Here is a 13534-nt window from a genome sequence, read left to right as displayed (position 1 = left end):
TTATGGTGTGAATATATACATCATCCTTCCAAAGATAAATTAAGCCAATATTAGTTACATTACTTACGAATAGGTAATAGACTGAATATTTTAATAAATGATTCTGTTTCTATAGAAATCACATGATTGGGCAGAAAAGTATGCTAACTTTTGATCCCCCACCCCCATAGAAAGTCTGGCCATTTGGACCATATCTCTAGCTTAAGTGCCATCATTGATCAGCTTGGAAGTTATCCACATTTCAGGCATGAAACCTAGAAAGAAAGAAATAACTATGTGTATAAACTTTGTCAAATCCGACCTATAGCATGGCCAGTGGTGTTTCCCAAGTCTTAATCTCTAAGGCCTTGCTGAGAATTATTTTATCAGAGTAGATGTGCTAGGGCATCCAGGTAGCTTGGCGCAGTTGGCATCTTTGGAGCTAGGCAGAAGACACACAGAAAACAAGCAAGTTCTTCTTTATAATTTTGTCCAACACAGGCCTGGCCCTGGTATCAAAAGAGGTCCGTATTTATAACTCCCGTGGCACTAAAGAACCGAGGGCTATTCTTCCTTTAAGAGGGTTGCCATGCACACGGCAGGTCAAGGAGTGCAGGTGATCCAGACTCATCATCCTGCCCTGGATCCAGCAAAGGGAGGAAGTAGGTTAGGGAAGGGCGTGTGGGAAAAAAGATCGAGTGTTTTCATTTTCACGTTTAAGCTGTTTCAAGGTCCTCAGCCCACCTTGACAGAGTCTTCTCATAAAGTAGAAAAGGCCTGACCTAGAGGGGTAACTGCATTTTTCAGACACGGAGGAGCAAGCTGAAAGTTGAGTCACATAGTACCCGCATGTGGGTGAGCACCCAGCCTGTCGCTCGTCCTCACAGATCAGAGGCCCCCTGGTTTTCTCTTCACCACTTACAGACAGATGCCTGTTGTCTACTCTGTGTGCTTGGTGGTGTGCTAGGGACTGTCATCCCATAAAAACAGTTTGTGGGACTTTTGCTGTGTTTCTGTATTAGTCAGCTCAGGCTGTCATAACAAAATATCACAGACTTGGCAGCTTAAACAACAGACATTTATTTCTCACAGTTCTGGAGGCCAGAAGTCCAAGATCAAGATGCCAGCAGATTTGTTCCTGGTGAGGACTCTCTTTCTGGCTTGCAGAAGGCCGCCTTCTCGCTGTTTCCTGACATGGCCTCTTCTCTATGCGTGGGTGGAGAAAGAGAGAGAGGGAGAGAGAGAGAGAGAGCATGCTCTGGAGTCTCTTCCTTTTCTTATAAAGACACCTGTCCTATTGGATTAGGGCACCACCTTTATAACTTCATTTAACCGTAATCACCTCCCATAGGCCTTAGCTCCAAATAAGTCACATTGGGAGAGAAGGCTTCAACATATGAATTTGGAGGTGGGGGGTACACAATTCAGTCTCTAACAGTTTTCTTCTGGAAATTTTAAATCTTAAAAAAAGAGTTGGCCTCACAGATATATTTGGTCCAAGTTAGATTTTACCTATTGGCTTACACTTCTGAGCTCACCTAAAGTCTATGGAACAACATGACAAGTGGGGCTAAGGATCCTTATGCTTCCAAACAGACAAGATCAATGAGATGGATCCATGGAGTGATCACACCTTTGGTGCTCACTCATGAACTTGCAGGATGGGGAGTCATCTAAATGGTCCCACCAGAGATCACTCATACTCCTAGCATAGCGCCTTGCACACAGTAGGTGCTCCGTCCAAAATGGGTGAATGAATGAATGAATAAACGAATGAGTGAGTGAACAATGACGATTTCCACCAACTCTGGTAGATGCCAAATACGTAAGATTTTAATAAAAAGAGACTTTCTGTCTCCCTTCTGTCGTTCTGAGCTTGAACCTGAACACCTCATATTTCAGCTCTGGCTTTATTTGACTTCATGTGCTTTAGGAAGGGCAGCGCTTACCTCCAAGCCTTTGCGAAGTGAGCCTCTGATAAACTGCAGAGGTGTGAGAAGCACCTGTCTAAGAAGATCTATAAAATGTCTCCTGTTGGCCTTTAATCCGGTCCCACCAGGGTGTGAGGCATTGGCGGTTCACGCAGGTTCAATCAAACGAAGACAAGTGCGAATGGATTTCCTCCTGACGCAGTTGGCTAGATGGGTGATTTTCTTTCCTTTTCTTTTTTCTTTTGCTTTGCACCGTTCACAAACTTATTTTGAGTTCTGTCTAATATGGCTGGGACTCCAAAGGATCAGACAAATGCTTTTTGATAACAGAGGAGATGGTTATTTAAAAAATCTATTTAAGGATTCTGCCAGCTTAACTTTAAACTACCCATGAGTAAGAAAAACGTTCGGGCTAGGTCTATTTCACAATGACTTGTGTTAATGACAAAATAGTTCACATTTTTCAAGCTATTTGGGATAAATTAAGCAAATTAGGTCTACCTTGCAAAACTCAAATTGGGATAAAGCTATTAGAGTAGGAGTCCTACTCTAGCAAAACTATGTAATTAAATGTAGAAGACTTAATAAATACTTGATAAACTCAATTCAGCTTACATTCACCGAGTGCCTTCTATGTACGTATCAGGCATAATGTTCAGAGCTACAAGGTTTACAAAAAAGAACAAGACAGCTTATCAAGAAGCCTTGGCTTCCTAAGTATTTTATGTCACGATAATGTAAAAATATATAGCGTATTCATTTTTAAAATAGGTTATGCGTTGTGTTGATATCTTTAAGGATTCAGCTTCCCCTACATACAATTTTAATCCTACTGTCAATCAGAAGAATTTTGTGGAAATGAACAATGAAAAGTTCCGACCTTAAGAATAGCTTGTAAAACGTTGGTAGAGCTTAAATAAATAATGTTGTTGGAAGCGTTAATTTAGACAAGGTGTTCTTGTTGAGAGCCAAAACAAAGGAACGGAATTCATTTACGGGCTCCTCTGCCAGGAGCACGCATTCACGTTGTGATTTGCTGATTTCATTCTATCTTTGGCTTGAAATGTTTTCCCTGAGCTCACATGAAGAAATCCACCAAGGGAGAAGAGACTTCTCGCACCCACGGAACTCAATCCGGGTTTGAGAACAGACGGATATCTCTAGTTCCTTTCAAAAAGGCCCTTATCATTAATAGAATTCTTTCTTTCCCTCCCTTCTTGCACTGACTAAAAGGCTCTATAGAAAGTTTCCATGATTTGCTCCTTTGTGTTTCTCATTAGGGCCTGAGAGGAACTCTATTGAGTCTCCCTGACATTATCTCGGGCCACCTGATGCCTGGGTGTTTTGAAATGTCGTATTGCTGGAGAGATAATAGCGGCCCTGATTACATCCGTCACAGAGCTGGGTATGGACTGACTTGGTGTAAAGGCGCTATAGGAAAGGAAGTCCTCCTTGCTCCACGGAGTGGGCAGTTGAGGGCAAGGTCAGCCAAGCGCCTACGATCCCGGGACACTGACAACGTGTAGGGCCAACAAGCCACTCCTGTTCCCTCATTTACCCCGCTCTCTGAGTGTCTCACATCCCCTGGGTTTGGGGGCTCCAGGAGAAAATAAGCACCATTGGCATTGGTCTCAAGATAATTTAATCCTAAATTTGTAATTTCAGATGCCGATAGGGGCCAGGTGAGGACATAAATACATGGATTGGACCTGTTCAAAGTAATGAGGCGTCATGATGTCAACTGGTCATCTTAAAGGAATTCAAATTTAAAACAACTCCCCTGCCCGCTCAAACATGCAGCCTAAACGAAACACATCTGTAGTTTCAAAATGCCCTTAGGCCACTAACATGCAATTCCTGATCTGGTCTGTCTCCTCCTCATATTGGTGGGGAAACTGACCCCCAGGGTGAAAAGTGACTTGTTCTTGGGGCAGGACTAGAACCTATGGCTGGTGACTCCACAAAGCCTACGTGGTTGTTTACTGGGAAATGGATATTGCTATATTTCTAGGTGCCAAATCTTCAGATCTGCTGGTGCCAAGCAAATGCGGGTTAGGTGGCTTCCGTTTCTATATCTGTGACCTGGAGATGAAGCTTCCTAGGGTGTCTAGTCTTATGACAAGTTAATCAACCTTTCAGCTGTAGGATGGAGATTCTACAGATGTTGTGAGGATGAAATGAGATGAAGATGGAAAACCCTTAGACCAGCCCCTGACCCATACTCAGCTCTCATGAAATGTTGATTCTCATTGTGTTGCTGTATTGGTATTATTTTCTGATGTCTGAAACACCAATGTGACCCAGAAGCCTAAACAATAGGAAATGATTAAAAACAAGCCTAGTATGTGACTCACACAGCAGATCAAGGCAAATTACAAGGAGAGAAATGACATGGCCCAGCCAGAAACAGTGAATCATGAAAACCAAGCAGTAATGCCATCCAAGGTAAATCTTTTCAGCAGCCAGGGAGGTAAGCATTAAGCAAATTTGTTCTCAAGAAAGATATGGCAGGGAGCTTTCTCTGAAAAAGAAAAACTGAACAATCTGCTTAGTAAAACCTCTTAGGAAAGAAAATTTCCTTTAGCAAATATTTCATATTCAAAATGATCGCGAGCCAAAGAAGGAGGTGGGGCTTTTTTGTCTCTAGTGAATCGAGACAGGAGGTTTCTTGTAATTTAAAAACTTTCCCCCAAAAGGGGAGCAAATTAATCCTATGCTGTTAAAATGCACATACCTTCTTAGATATCCTACACTTTGCAGTCTCAGGTTGGGTTTCTGCAATGCAAGAAGTTTATTGGAAAGTGCCACTTCTGAGCCTTCGAATCTTTCGTCCACCTCTGCCACAGCTGTTCTGACATTTCCACTTCACTTAAAGTGGGTCTCTGCTTTCTCCAAGCTTCATCCAAGATACATCCTCGATACATGTTGGCACCTGTTCCAGGGTCCCTGCCAGGGTGTCCGATGCAGTATACGTACACGGGAGAGGCTGTCCACATCAGCAAACTCCCCCACATCCAACCTTGTGGCCCCTCCCCTGGGTCCAGCACCCCAGCATGCAGCCCCATATATATCCTCCTCCTGGGTACAGCCCAGCACTCCCCAGCTGGATGTGTTATGACTTGATACTTGTTACTAGTCTGGTGCCAGGAGTGGGGTGGGGACAAATCCTGATGAGAGTACACATCACCTTGAAAAGCTGACACTCCTGCTCCGTCTCTTCCAGCAGCCTCTCACAGGGAGGGGTGGGCCCCTGCTGCAGGGTCAGCGGGTTCAGAGGGGTCTGGGGCTTCAAGGTTCTCAAGTGCATTGACCCAGGTGACTCCTTCTCAATCCTCAGGGTCCCACCCCTTCCTTTTCAGGCTCTGAGCTGATGCAGCAGACTTGATGGGGCTGAAATTCAATCCACTCCAGAACATTCCAGCTGCGCTAACAAGGAAGGCCTGGGCCTGACTTTTCCTGTTTTCTGGCTGCAGCAGATAAGAGTCTTTTTACATGCTGCAGAGAAGGCCTTCTGAATTTCACGCTTTGACTTTTATGATCTTCCTCCAAGGCATCAATGGTCCCTCATTAAAAAGCATCCCATTTCATTGGGATCCTTCATTTCATTACGTTATTAATATTTTAGACCCTTAACCTCTTAAAAGCCAGAGAGATTGCTGCCCTGGCCAGGACCCCCTTCCCTTCACCACCTGCGTAGGTGTCACCCTTGTACCAGAGTTTCACCTGGCACTGACACAGCCTCACCCGGTGAACGACAGGGTGCCAAAATCCCCCTTTTGAGTGAACTTCCTTGGGCCACTCCAATTGTCTTAGGTACGTTTCTGCAGAAACAGACTCAGAATCTGAGATTTGCATGCAGCAGGTTCACTGGGGAGCCCTAGAGGCCATCGCTGTGGGGGAATGGAGGATGGGGGAGTTCAACTACAAGGCAATTGCGACAAAAGCTCCAGCAGATGCCACAGGAGCTCCGGAGCTGGGCGGCCCTCAGAGTTGCCTGTCCTGAGACGAGGGGACCTGAGTCTTGGTACTGTCCCATCAACAAGTCCTTGGAGGTGGCTGTCCTGGGGAGGCAGTGTGACTTTGAGGACAGTCCCCAAGCAGCAGACATCCCTCATCACCTCCCTCTACCCTGGGCCACTCTGAGCTGTAGTCAGTGACCTTTCCAAAATGCAAATCTGGTCCCATGACCACTGTTCGGCCTAAAACCCTTTCCCAGCTCCCCAGCACCCTTAGAACCAGGGCCAGGTGCCACCTCCTGGCTCACAGAACGCGCGTCTCACCTCTGTGGATCTTTGCAGCCTCACTTTTTGGTGCTTCTCTTGAATGTTCTGCTTCTGACCTTGGGAAGGTCTTTTAATGTCATGGCTGCACCAGGCCTGTGCACGTGTGCATGTGCGTGTATGAAATGTGCTTTTCTGACTTCACCTCCTCCTTCCCATAACGACTCCCTCAAGCACCTCTGACCTGCCACCTTGTCCTCACCCTCCACCCTCTACATCTCGCCTCCTCTCAGAGGTCCTCCCCAGCCCCCAGTGCGAGGTGGATGGTCCTCTTTTGTGCTTCTTGTACTCCCTGTGCTTCTCCCACAGCCACCCTGCCGGTCCTGTGTTTCAGTTGTTTGCCATCCAGTCTCCCTGGCTAAACTGCAAGCCCTGGGGGGACAATTACCGTGGCTGTCTTATTCCTTGCTGTGGCTCTGGCTGCTAGCACGGTGCCCAGCTCATCGTCTCCCGAATGAATGGATGAGTGAGTGCGTGGGAGGCAGCGGAGCATGCAGCAGAAAGAAAAGGCAGATATCAACTGCAGAAGGTCATCACGCTTTTGCCCAAACAGGCTCAGAGAGAGAACGGAGCTACTAGTCTTCGGTGGGGATTCCCTCTGAGCCTGAAGGACAGTGGTATCTACCAAGCATGTGAGGAAGGTCAACACTCCCAGCAGAAGTGGGATTCAACATTCACCTTCATAGACGGGCTCGATGCCGTTCTGGATGCTGAACTTGGTTGGTAGGGGAGCGGCAGTAGGAAGAAAGGGTGCAGATCTGAAGAGAATCTCTTAATAAAAAAAGGTCAACGAAATAATCAGGGAGTGGTGATTCCTGTAGAAAGAGAGATTGAGCAAGTTAGGACCCCAGCTTTGAAGGCTCAGGCCAAAGGGCACAGGATGGAAGTCTGCAAAATAAGGTGGGATGTGAGCAGGGTCTCGTGTGAGGAGGCTGAAGATGTTGAGATCAGAGGCGTCCTGCAGCCCAGATGGCACGGATAGAAGTAAACACTGTGCACTGTGCAGGAAGCAGATATGTGGGCTCCACCTCCAAGCAACAGAGGCAAACATGGGCACACCCATGACTTTGCAAGGGCCTGGGCAGTCACATCACCGCCTGGCCTCTCCAACAGAACAGGTGGCCACTAAACAGAAGGGCTCAGCCATCTCTTGCCTGGCCGCTCCCCACAATAGCCCCACACAGCCTAGGTTGCATCCAGAGTAGGCATCTAGCTGGTGTTTGCTAAAGGGGTTCTTCTGTTACTGAAAGGAAATAAATAATTTGGTCAAATACCTTGATATCTGGTAGGAAAAGAAAGAAAATCATGCAGAGTCTTTGAGGGTGCTGCACTCCTTTTGAATGCAACGTAGCCTCTCTTCAGACAGTCGTCTACTGCTTTAAGGAATAAAAATATATACGTCTGTGCCCCAGTTTCTTTCTCTGTAAAATTGAGTTGTTTTAAGGATTAAATAGCTTAATGTATGTAAAGGGCTTAGAACCATATGTGGCACACAGTAAGCACTTAATAAATGTCTGCTATCATTATTATTATTTTTGAAATGGTAGCATGGCATCATGGAAAAGATACGTGATTTCTAATCAAGAAATGTGACTTCACATGCTGGCTCCAGAACTTACTAATTATGCAGTCTTGGCCAGTCATAGTTTCTCTTTGGTTTCTTCACCTAAAAGAAAGAAAATTGTAATCCCACACGCAGAGTGGTTATGAGTGTCAGATGACAACACATCTGAGAAAACCCTGTATCCGTTTTACAGCACCGTCTGTGGATTAGAAGAGCTATGTGTATGTGTGCACATATGTGCATGTGTGTGTTCCTTTCAGCACTTTATACTGTGTGTCCGTGTCCTTCAAGAACAATCACTTGATACCGGAGCTGATGCCTGCTGAGTGTCATCTGAGAGAGGGATGAGCGGTGGGAGAAATGCCACACTTATGTCAAAAAGCCCATGCACAGCCCCCAAGGGGAAGCACCTCTACCTCCCTCTGAGGAGTAACGGTGTGGAAATCTGCTAAAACAGCAGGGATCTCACACCTTTGTCTATTGCTATTCGAAACCTCTGGGGCCTAACTGACCTTGACATCTGAAGACAGCAGCTCTGCCCTGCCACAACCATCTCAGAATATGTCTTGGTCTAACTGAGGTGGAAACCTTGTCTTCTTAGACCAGGGTACCAGATGCTAACCCAGTAGCCAGTAGAAAACCACACACTTCAGTGTGCTCACTCTTATTTGGGGCGTTTTTGCTACCTCTTGACAACAGACATTCGGACCTGCATTGCTTCCGCAACGTTAACCGGTTACTTTGCTTGAGACGTATTTAGTGTTCCAACATAGTCAAGGACAAACTCCAAGAGCGTGAACTGCTATTAATGTATAGAATCCCATTCTGAATCCAGGCTCCCTCTGTTTCTCTGTTCATATATATGCCTGGTCTAGACAAATCACATCTATAAGCTCAACTTGGATCTTTTCCAGATGCCGTTTAAGTATGATGTTAACAATGAGAAGCAGATAAGAGAAGAGAAGCCTTTCAAACCTTGAAGCCGCGTTTCAGAAATAGTTACAGATAGAGATATAAGCTATTAGGCCTCTTCCCGAAAGAATGTGAATAGAATGAAAAAAAAATCCATCTCAGTGTAGATGAAAGAAAAATAAGATACAGGGGTTTTTTTTGGACAGAGTATTGCTGTGATAAAGGGCAAACTGAACTCTGAACATGAACAAGTCTTTGACGTTTATGAGCCACCAAATTTATCATTTATATCACTTTGTTAGACCTCTTTTTCTTTATTGCTACCACTACTACTGCTATTAATAACAGTGATTAGTGAGTGCTAGTCTGTAGCAGGTAACACGCCCATCACTTAACGGTATTTTGTCTAACCCTCACCGTGACCCCATGAGAAGGTATTATAAGTTCTATCTTACAGGAAAGAAAATTAAATCTCAGTCTTTAGGTAATTGGCCCTGCTGGGGTGGGGAACCTGTGGCCCTGGGGTCACATGTGGCCTTGATCCTTGAGTGCAGCCTTTTGACTGAATCCAAATTTTACAGAAGGAATCCTTTCGGTAAAGTGATTTGTTCTGTGAAGTTTGGATTCCGTCAAGGGGCCTCGCTTGGGCATCGGTAGGGCCATGTGTGGCTTTGGGGCTGCAGCGCTGCTGCTGTGGGCTTTCTTTTTAGGATCATGTTCAAAATTCAACACGATTATTTTTACTTGAGGAAGATCACTGGGTGCATGAAGACCACCAAAACTCAGCAGAACCCCCCGAGAGGCAGAGGTGGGGCCGCTGGCTGGGCTCTCTGGTTGCCACACCCCGGAGTCACTGGGAACATCATTCATGCTGTGCCTTAACCAAAGGGGATACATGGCGTTTCGAACTTTCAGAATGAAGTTTGCACATTCCTCATTCCCTTGGGCTTTAGCCAATGGATTTCAACCGTTCTTTTGTCTGTCCTTACGCTGGACGAAATTCTAGGCTGGTAATAATGTTTTCTCAGAATTTTTTTCTTGTTGATACAAATATTTGTACATATTTATGGGGTACGTGTGAGTATTTGCTACCTGCATAGAATGTGTAATGATCAAGTCAGGGTATTTGGGGTGCCCATAACCTTGGGGATATAGAGATATGGGATATGGGGTGCCCATAATCATTTCTATGTATTGAGAACATTTCAAGTCCTTTCTTGTAGCTATTTTGAAATATACAATACAGTGTTGCTGCCTGTAGTCACCCTACTCTGCTATCAAACATTAGAACTTATACCTTCTATCCAACTGTATGTTCGTACCCATGGACCAACCTCTCTTCATCCGCCTCTCCCACCTACACACCCTCCCCAGCCTCTGGTATCCGTCATTCTGTTCTATTCTCCACTTCCACGAGAGCAACTCTTCTAGCTCCTGCATGTGAGTGAGAAGATGGCAGTATTTGTCTTTCTGTACCTGGCTCATTTCACTTAACATAATGATCTCCAGTTTCATTCATTTTGCTGCAAATGATGTGATTTCATTCTTTTTTATGGCCAAATAGTATTCCATTGTGTACAGATACCGCATTTTCTTTATCCATTCATCCATTGATGGATGCTTAGGTTGATTCTGTACCTTGGCTATTGTGAATAACGCAGCAGTAAACGTGGACATACGGGCATCTCTTGGATATACTGATGTCTTTTCCTTTGGATAAATACTCAGCAGTGGGAACACTGGATCATATGGTAGTTCTAGCTTTAGTCTTTTGTTCCTCCGAATTCTGAAGGCATTTCTCCCTTGCCTTGTAGAGCTGAGTGTGGGCGCTGAGAAGCATGATGCCATTCTAATCCCTGATCCTTTCTGTGTGAATTGTTTACTTTCTTGGAATTTTTGCTTTTGGGGATTTCTCTTTGTCTCTGGTATTCTGAAATTACATGATCATGTGGCTTAGTGTAGGTCTATTTTTACACTGGGCTCTTGGTGCACCCCCTCAATCTGAGTATTGAGTGTGTCCTTTATCTCTGGGGATATTTTAAAACAGCTTTCTTGAGATATACTCTACACACCATAAAATTCACCCATTTAAGGTATACAATTCAGTGGTTTTTAGCATATTTGCAGAGTTGTACAGTCATCACCATAATCTAATTTTGAAACATCTCCATCAGCCCCACAACAAACCTTCCACCCATTTGCAATCATTCCCCATCCTCCCCCACTATCCCCGAGCAACCACCAACCTATTTTGGGGATCGTGCTTTAGAATTATTACTTTAATAATCCTTCCTCCATTTTCTTAGTTCTCTCTTTCTGGAATAGCCATTATTCAGGTATTGATCTCCCTGACTGGTGTTTTCATTTTCCTTATCTTTTTTCTCCTAGTTCTGTTTCTCTCTCTCTTTGGTCTGCTGTGCTGTAAAGGAGATACCCTCAACTTAACTTCTGAACCTTTTATTGAAAATTTCATGTCAGTCGCAATATGTTTTCATTTGCAGGTCTTTTTTTGTTCTCTGTATGTTCTTTTTGTAGCCTCCTGTTCTTTTTTCGTGGATGTAATATCTCATCTCTCTGAAGATACAGCTTGACGTTTTCTTCCGCTCCTTGCATGATACGTCTCCTTTGAGTTCTTCCTGTCTTCTGTTTGTTTTGGTCTCTGAGTTTCATGCTACAGCTTCTCACTAGTTGGTGACTTTTGACCGTCGACTCATGCTCAGGAGTGAAGTGCTCAGATGTGCTGCTGTGCGTGCGGCTGCAGCCCATTGGCTGGTGATCTTCACCATCAAGGATGGGATCTCAGCTGTGGCGGGATGTTTTCAACCCCCAGGGAGCTCTAAAAGCAGCATAAATGCCAGGGCCACACCCCTGGAGCATCTGGTTTAATTGGTTGGAAACCTGTTATTCATTCATGTTTTTTAAAGCTCCCAAGATGATTCTAGTGTCCAGGGTGGAGAACCCTGGCTGGGGGACTGGCCCCCTTCACTGCATGGTCCTCAACTACCAAAACATAGGGTATGCTTTTTCTTTTACACTTACCAGATTCTTTAGAAGAGAATCCTTCACTCTCCTACCTTAGGGGTCGGGGTCTGGCTGCTAAAGTTCTAGGACCCTGCTGAGAGAAGGGCCTGAGGGTCTCTCCAATCAGCACGTAGGTGTGTAGACACTCACATTATTCCTGTTCTCTGTATAGAGGTTGCACCATTGACTGGGCCTTGTGTGCCCATGTCTAGAATCAGATTATAGATCTCTAGTCGAGTGGGTCAGCCATAGCAGTAGCAGCACTTACAAATTGGTTGAAAATGCAAATTTTCAGGCCCCACCTTGGACCTGCTATGTCAGAAGCTCTGGAGGTGGGTTCCTGCAGCCTGGGTGTGAACAAGCCTTGCAGGGGCCTGAGATGCTCACTTGCATCTCCTGGTCTTCTGCTGGGGATGGGGACAACAGCCACTTGGTCTTCTGTTAGGGAGAGGGGAGAACAGCCATCCCATTCAAAGTGGGGAATTTCAAGTTAAGGATCCAAGAGCTTCTCGTGCAAAGTTCCAGCCAGTCTTCCAGTCCCCAGCAGCCCCTGCAGACCCTCTTTTAGAAGTGCCTGGGCCCGGACACCTCAGCCCGAGATTTTATACTGCAGAGCGGTGGATTGGGGCCTCTCTGCAATGTCCGATTTTCACTTCTCTGGTCTCTTAAGACAATTTCAGCTCTTCCACCTGCTTTCCAGTTCTGGGGTTTTATTGTTCTAAGATTTTATTGTTCTTCTTTGCACCTCATATCCTTTTAAATCCCTTTTTTTGTCATTTTAAGTGAGGTTGCAGGAGAGTATTTAATCCGCCAGGTTTTACGGAAGTCTCAAGATATAGACTAAGTGAATAAAGAACACCACAGGAAAAAGAAATATAAAAATATCTATTTCCTGTATGTAACAAAGAAAGAAAGAAAAAAGAACAAAACCTTGATATATGAGCTCATATCCTTGTCTATACTCGTACATGTATTTTCCTAGACAGAACAGAAGGATAGAGTCCCACCCATTAGCACTACTTACCTTGGGGAGTTGTGTAGAGCGGGGATATTATTTTTTTCATTTATTTACCTCTGAATTATTTGAATTACTACAAAAAGCAAGTATTACTTGAGTAATTAAAAATATTGAAAATAAGATTTGCTTTTGCACAAACTGACTTTTTTTAACTCACAAAGTAACCTGTGTGACCCATCAGGGGTTGACGGACATGAAGGTTCAGGGAAGAGATGTCCCCTAATGACCTGATGTTAGGGGACAGGAAAAATCCAAATACTCAAGTGTGTGAAGTTTGGACGTTAGCCTGTTTTCATCCTGCTATTTGGTAGAGTATAACGAGAAGTTCTCAAGCCTGACTGCCTATTAGTGATTAGTACCCGAATACTTAACAACAGCAGTGACAATGACAACAAAATCCCTCATTGCCCCAACTTCAGACGAGTGAAATCTCCCGGTGATTCTAATGTCCATGCAGGGGTGATATTCGTTTATGTAGATGTGATTTTAATCAATTTTTAGAAATCAGTTAAACCAGTTGCTGTTGTTTGAATATTTGTCCCCTCTAAAACTGATGCTGAAGTTTAATCTCCAGTGTGGCAGTATTGAGAGGTGGGGCCCTTAAGAGGTGGTTGAGTCATGAGGGCTTCATTGATTAATGGGTTAATGGATTAACGAGTTATCACAAGAGTGGCACTGGTGGCTTTACCAGAAGAGGAAGAGACCTGAGCTAGCACACTCAGCCCCCTCACTATGTGATATCCTGCCCGCCCCAGGACTCTGCAGAGGACCCTCACCAGATCTGTTTCCTTGACCTTGGACCTCTCAGCCTCCATAACTGTTAAGAAAG

The sequence above is a fragment of the Propithecus coquereli genome, unplaced genomic scaffold (assembly GCF_000956105.1).
Source record: "Propithecus coquereli isolate 6110/MARCELLA unplaced genomic scaffold, Pcoq_1.0 Scaffold137, whole genome shotgun sequence".
Lineage (NCBI taxonomy): Eukaryota > Metazoa > Chordata > Mammalia > Primates > Indriidae > Propithecus > Propithecus coquereli.
This window is presented reverse-complemented; position numbering follows the sequence as displayed.